The sequence below is a fragment of the Atta colombica genome, unplaced genomic scaffold (assembly GCF_001594045.1).
Source record: "Atta colombica isolate Treedump-2 unplaced genomic scaffold, Acol1.0 scaffold276, whole genome shotgun sequence".
NCBI lineage: Eukaryota > Metazoa > Arthropoda > Insecta > Hymenoptera > Formicidae > Atta > Atta colombica.
The window spans coordinates 126,224-134,410 of NW_017259377.1; positions in this window are offsets into that span (position 1 = coordinate 126,224).

Genomic DNA, 8,187 nt, shown 5'->3' on the forward strand with positions numbered 1-8,187 from the left:
ATAAATATTTATTTATTGTAAGTAAATGTTTAATTGGCAATATTCAAATAAATATTTATTTAAATTTATGCTATTTTTTTTCAGTGTAATATAACAGAAATCTTAATGCAATTTTATTACAGTATTTTGTAATAGACGTTAGATGAAAGTTCATTCTTTTTCTCTCTCTTATTACATAGAAATACTTATTATATAGAAATACTTCCTGGAAATAGCTATGAGTAAACGGGTAACGAGCGCATGTACGATAATCGCTTCATTAATGAGCTCCGTAACGCAAGGATCAAAATAATGTCCGCAAGGTATGAAACGCTGCTACCGTGAATCCTTTGATAATTATAATTATATATATATATATATATATAGAGAGAAAGACGTGGTGGGCGGATAACCGACGCCGTCGTCCTCGTTGTCGCGAGAGCAGCTTTGCGTTATTACGTTACGACGTTATCGATGCATGCGCGCGCGATGGAAAGACGGGAAGCTAGGACGAAGGGACAAAGTAGCTTCTCTGGGTCCTTCCTTCCCTATTATCCGTGCTTGGCGGTCCGCCTTACTCGGCATGCATACAAAGCAGTATTTATAGTCGCTGTAACAGGACAACAGGCCGTGCGCGACCTATCCCGAAGGGGAGAAGTCGAGCGAATATTCATCCAGGTCTCCAAACATTAATCGTTCCGCTTGCCGGCAAAGTGTCGCAAGTGTTGTAACACTTGCAACACAAACTCGTGAGATCGCGACTGCATCTTCGATACGCGCCATCGTCGTACGATCATTAATGTCACTTTGCGACAAAGCAAAAGAGGAATATCCGATGGAAGTTTTCCCGACATCGTTTAATTTTCGTCCTTATTTCCTAGTTGTCGATCAGAATCTTGATTTTTGACTGTCGTCGATTGCACTTAGAAGAGCGTTATTAAGATAAAAGAAATGCACGGAAAAAATGATTTGACAATAATAATAGTTAAATTTCAATGTCTGAATCGAATTTAATTGTAAAAGTTGCAGCTTTAGTGCCATTTGGCTAGTGGCTATAACAGATAAAAAACATTCATTGTGGCATGAAACTTGATTAGCTGATATTAAAAGTATATATTAGTACAGGCAGCTGAAGATAAGTGTAAATAGCTTACAAATTTAGCTTGAACAGCAACAGTAGTCTTAGCTGTCCCTATTTTAAAAACATATTTTAGCTACCACAACTATATTAACTCTTATGGCTAAACCTTTTTTCCTTGCGTAAAAGCGAAAAAATATAATTATTCAACGCTTACTATTGTTAGCACAGTTCATTATTAGATAAAAAAAGAAGTAATGATAACACCCAATCCCTTTAGTTAAATAATATTTTGTTATTTTTAATTTTCATATGCAAAATGTAAATTAATCTATTTTTGTGGTTAGTTTCAAAGTAAATAACATCTATATGTTACTGTATTTAATTAAATATAAATAAAAGCATTCAAGTCAACACTGGTTTTTATTTTGATTATTTTGATTATTTTAAATATATTTATTTATAACAGACTATAGACTATAGACTATAGACTATAGATTATTAGGTCATCTCCAGTGTTTGAAAACACTGTTTATATTGTAATATTCGTCGTTAAATTTCCCTTATCATTATCTTAACATTAAAATTGTTTTAAACGCATCCGCAATTATTATAGTTAGAAATATACAGTAATATAACATATCATTAGAATTATCACTTAAGAGTATAATTAATTAAATCTTGCTCTTAGGTTATTCGCCGCTTTGCTGAATCTATCGCCGGTATTCATAGTCGGATCTTATATTGAGATCGTCTTAAATAATGTTTTAAAAAGTCACAAACCAATCAAAAGTCGCATTAGCGATTTAAGACATTACTTGAAATCTTAAAATAAGAACCGAATACCAGCCTATATATCTGTTCCATTTTTCGTCCGCATTCAGCTTCTTATAACAATAGTTCGATTATATAAGAATATGTATATGCATTTCTTTTTTTATTATCTCGTAACAATCGTGGCCAACATTTGCATAGAAGTCGTAAATTCTATAACATCAAATTAAAAAATCTTAATCTTTGTCTATCTTATAAAAAGTTGTCAGTTTTGTCATTGAGTTAAAACAGTTTATTATGAAAAAATTATTAAAATAATAAAATTAGTCAATTAGTCATTAAATTAAATATATTAAAAGGTCAAAAACATACTAACATCGTTATAAATTTAAATTGTTTATAATTTACTAATTTTTTTCCAAGAAGTCAATAAAATTAAAATAGACATAATAAATTAAAAGATAGAAAATACTTACTACAACGTATCCATACAATTTGTATTGATGACCTTGATAACATATATCAAGATCAAAATCATCAGGAGAGGATTCCCCTAAACAAGAGTTTTACCTAATAAATAATTAAATTTGAATCAGAATTAGAATAATATATTTTCTTGAGTTAAATTATTTAACTCCATTTTATTTTTATTTATTTAATTCTATTTTAATTAAATAAATGTTATATTAAACAGAAACAGTGGCGACTGTTAATAGAAATGATTAAGTAGATAATAAAAAGTAGGTAATTCAAATTGAGTACAATTTGACAATATGTATTCAACATAATGTTGATTTTTTTTCTTAATTTATAATTGTAAAATAATTGAGAGCCGCTAGCATACACCATATCTTTATTTTTGAAAAAAAAAATATTTGAGAGAGAATGGGGAGATATTTATAATGCCATAGTATATCGATATACTCTCACGTAAATGCCATTACATGCGGGCAAGTAGTAAAGCCATGGATGTAGTACGCGGCGGGAGCGCACTTTCGAAGATTTGCGTTCGCGTGTATAAGCGAGGTTATTGCACACGGCGACCGACAGTAAACGTTGCGAGCAATTTATGCCGAAAGTAAAGTAATTAAAAACAAACTTTCCTCAGGCGTGGGCGAAACAATATCGGCGAACAGGTATGGTGGATTTAAAGTCGAACCGAGAAAGGAAGAGCAGGAGTGGGCGAACGTCGTCTTGCCCATTGGAACCGTCTGGTATCGCCCGTCCTCAAAACGTTTAATTCATTTAGCTCTATGCTGGATCCCGAAGGAAGTTTTACTCGCCAGGCAAAAGTTCCGTGCCAAATGAAGTAAAGGGAAACGTCGCGGACGGCAGGCGCGCTGAATTTAAATTGTCTAGACCAAGTGTTTTGTTTCTCGCGGTTATCCGCGAGAAAGGCAGGCAAAAGCGATACGTCTCAAGTATAATAAAAGCTTCTCCCGAGAGAACCTCCCTATTGCCGTGACGAAAATAATAATCCGCGGACAAATGTCAGGGGAGCAACTTAGGAATCGTCGTGGAACTGTCCCTGTAGTTGCCATCGAAAACAGTTGCCTTTAAAAGCTTTCGCCGTTGTAATGGATGCAGACGTTGCGCCGTGGAACACGCGCATAGATCCTTCGTCTGTTTACTTTAGAGATGCTATCGTCCTCGTACCCTGTCAATATTTCGTATACGAGTTATAACGAATTTATAACTTGCCTCTCGTCTAGTCGTCTCTCCCACCGACTCTCGTTCGATCATCGAACTCATACCAAGTTCATAAGCCGCGATAAAGCCGCTTGCAGAGACACGATACTACGTAAACAGCTTAAAAAGTTCACGTAGAGTCCACGGCTCGTATATGGTGATGAAAGACGCAAGTAGATACGAGATAGTGGAGAACTGTGAAAAATACACGGTGCCGTCAGTGAGCAAATGCCATGAGCAGAATTTGCACTGCATGAAAACGATTGCCTTAACGAACGCGAGTAAATATTAGGCAGTTGAATAAGAATTTCCCGGTCGATTGACTCATGTAAATTTTTATCTCTCTCGTATAAGTTTAATTTTACTTTTGTAAACGATCCTTATTTGCCGAAAAAGATTGATTTAAATTACTCAACATAAGTTTAAAAATTCTGAGGAAAATGCCAAATTTTTATATAAAATTGGTTTCATCGATTCTAAATCTTCTTGCATTCGACATTGTTGATACATAGACCCAGCCTTTCTGTTCTTATTTGACAGCGCAAATTTAAGTCGGCGATTAAAGCTGTCCATTCATTTTTCTTTTTTTTTTTTATTTGAAGGGTAGTACGAGATACTCGACACGAAAGGATAGGAATTGGGGGACTTTCGTTTTTCGAGAGACGTTACGAACCAGCTAGCCTTTTTATCCACTCGAATCACTTTGCGAGTTAAGCGGCACTTTTCACGTTGTACGTGACGCGCTGTGTGAATGTACGTATTGTATACACACGTCAGTACGGAACACTAGCTATGCTCTTCCACTTTCTCGCGAACTAGGAATAAATCTTCGAATAAACGAATGTAACACTTTACGTGGGATTCAACATGTGAAAATTTAAAGGGATGTATGCATAATTCAATGGATACTGAAATATGATGAATACGTTCAATTGTCTTGAAATCTTTTACAAATAGCAACTAGTTGTTACATGACAGCTAATATGCTACACAGAAAGAATGATTTTGCTGAAGTATCTAAAAATTTCAAAATAATTTTGTTGGATCATCAATGTAGGATGCTGCAAACTGTTTGCTAGAATGTCAAAATTTGTTTGCAGCATTGTTTCAGCATGCATGAAATGAATAACTATTTTGATAGTCAAACAATTATTTTCATATATATAGTTTCTATATTCATTTATATAGTTTCTATATCTAGTTAAACTTCACTAAAATCGTTCTTTCCTCGTATAAGATAAAGATCGTGCTTTTGTATAGCAAAATCATATTAAACTGTTTAAATGAAACGAAATCTACTTAATTTTAAACATCTTACATTGATTGATAAGCTTTTCCATTTGTGAGATATAAAGATTATGAATTCAGATGTATTCTAGAAAATAAACGATATTTTGCTTGAGAAACTGCAATTATAGCATACGTATTTTGCATATCGGATTAGTGAAGGAATTCATAACTTACAAACTAGAAGCCACGTCGTTACATTAAGCCGTTTCGGGCAAGTTGACAGGGGCAAGATAACATGGTAGCTTCATAACTGCAACATATATAGTCCTTTACGCATATAGGATATGTTCTAACATGAAGGTTGCACAAAGAACAAAGGATATGTAATGATTCATTTTAAATAGGTAATTAAATAGGATAATAAATAGCAGCATACTTTTTAAAATTATTTTTATAGTTTTATTTCTCCATTTTTATATGAATATTAAGGAATTATATTCATAAATTATCTATAATATTACTTAACTGTTATCTATAATATTACTTAACTTTTGAATAGGTAGATAATTTAAAGATATACAAGTGTGTTGGTAGGTGAAATGCTTATAACATCTCAAAATATTGTAATTTTATAGTGATATTTTTTAACTTTAATATATTAGATTATAGTTAAATTGACATTAATTAATTATACCCTTATAAAATAAAAAAATGTAAAAATATTGTAATGAACTTTAAAATTTCTGAATGTCTGAGCATGTTTCTTTGTATTTTTCTTTTTTTTTTACAGAATAAAGAAAAAGATTTTAAAGAAAACTATATCTACCGGGAATACTATGACTACTTTATCGACCCATTAAAAATTAAATATTTAGTATAATATTTCATACATATAATATTTCTTTATCATGCGAGAAGCAAAATGTGTGAAACTTTTTTTCGCGAATATATATCAAAATTAATTTTTTTATATTTCGTAACACGCTATATATATAGTATTGATTATTAAAATATATCTAGTAAATCTCTTTTGATTCAAAGATTAATAAATAACTGTACATGCAAACTGAATTATGTGTATTCAATATAGTGAATAATAAAAAAGAATTTTCAGAATATTTTTTAATCTAGATTACAGAATATGAGTATATGAGTACTGACGTACAAAAAAAAATTAATTTCGACGTGTAGCGCAAGAAAAAGATTCACATAATAATTCTTCTGACATTATAATTCAATATAGCTGTAGCGAGGAAACGGGAGCTTTAAGTGATTACAATATCTCTTATGGCTAGGAGAGTACGAGTAAGAAAGCTAAGTGTGGCGAAAGCCGAGGCCATAAAATTTGAGAGAGAGCGATCTAGTTTCTCAGGTTTTACCTTCCTTAAAGTAATTCGATACGGGCTGCGATTTTTCGTGGTTTTCCGTTGCAGGCTGCGAAGATTCTGCCGCATAGGTGCGAGCAAATCTAAAAAGTCTGAAAGGAAGAGTTCTTCAATATTGTAGGGTAAAGAAACGTAGCGACAAGTGCTACTTCGCACGTAGATTCCAGTTTCCAATCCCCTTTTAGCAATGCGGTATCTCGGCTCGCGAGCACGACGGACTGCCTTATTCCGCTTTGCATTATCAGGACTTTACGTTCCAACACGGCGAGTCTGATGCTTTGCATTACTTCACGAAAGCACGTCTTTGCGCTTGCCTCCTAAATGGAGTTTATCGAGCGCTCGAGACGAATAGAAAACGCTAAAAAGGTTGACCCGCATTTAGAATGCAATCATGTTCGTAATCATGCTCTACTAAAGTGTTGAATAGTATTTCTTTTAAATTTTTTAATGCACAGCATGATATATCGATATAGAAATCTTCATTTTTTTCTGAGTGAAAGAAAAGAGTTTAATGAAAAGAAGAGGATATTGAAAGAGTATTCTTCGAAATTCGCCATTTATCAAGTCATAAATCAATATCGAAGCATTATAACGATCTAATAGCGTAGTATTCGCATGAATGACAGTTTTCCGTAGTTAATTACAATTTGCTCAAGAAGCGCGCAGCTATCACTAAATGGCATGCCGGCTAATTCTGCCGTATGCTCTCCGCGATTGTTCTAACGAGCAAACTCTAATAAGCGTTAACGTTCTTGCTGAGGAGTTCTGAACACGAACCGCCAGGATCTTGCTATAGTCACGGATTACCTTACCTCCGACTTCTAACGCCGATCTGCAGCCGTGAGTAGTCTTCTTATTACCACGCACCAACTTTCGTGAGTGGCTCGGCTTTCTTACGAATTAGGAATCAGATCGAATGTATGCTTAACTTCATGATGTTTCAACATTTACATCAACTTTGTTCTTACTTGAAGCGTATGCTGTAGATATCATATTTAAATAATACATTATGAATCTTGCTTATTCGAACATGGAAACATTTATATTATATGCTTTGTATTATTAATATCGTTTATTGAATTCAACACAATTAAATAACATAACATTATTCTTGATTCTCATAAGATAATTTTTCATTATCTAGTTAACTTGTGTCTGATTAAATTTAATTTGAAGTTTCACCTAATTGACTTGACATCATCATAGATGCAGCCCATTGAATAAAACTTCAAGTTAACCACAAGTTAATTAAAAAATGAAAAACCAGGCCATCCAACCGGATTACAGCGATTTTTGTTGTACTTATGGTCGTTCTAATTTACTTTTTATTCTAAACATTTTCATTCTACAATACAAAATGTGCATTTGCACACCAACACATATTCTTGTCATATTTTCTTTCTATTTACTTGTACACGTGGAATTTTCATTACACAATTTAATTATATAATTTTCTACATTGTTTTCTCTACATAAGTTAAAGCCGAAAATTATTTCCTGCATTCATAATCCGACGCCGAAAATGGATTCTTCGAGAATTAGGAATATAACTTGCGACACTCAGAAGCCATGGATATTGTAGCTACATATATGAAGTAAGATATTTTATCATCATATTTTATCATCGATAACCTGATATCGACATTAAGTTGCACTTCATCTGCGATGATTAAAAAAGTTGTATTTACCTCTTTATTTCTTTACAATCTGAAAAGATAATTATTTATCATGATATGGCTTTATAATTTATATAATTTGCACAATATATAAATGTAAGCATTATATTAAATTTAAATTCAGAATATTAGTTAAATATTAAATTTAATTTAAATACCGAATTATTTTTTTATTAATACACAATATTTATTGTTTATTATTCAACCTCATCAAATGATCATTGTTAATTGTAAAGCTGTAAAATTGTATGAAATATCATTTCAATATTGCTGGTTTTCTTGAATAAATATGATACATAAATTTTGTAAACATTCAATCAAAATTGATAATATCGCATTAAAGCGTTCGTAAAGATATATGTCGTATAAAAGATCA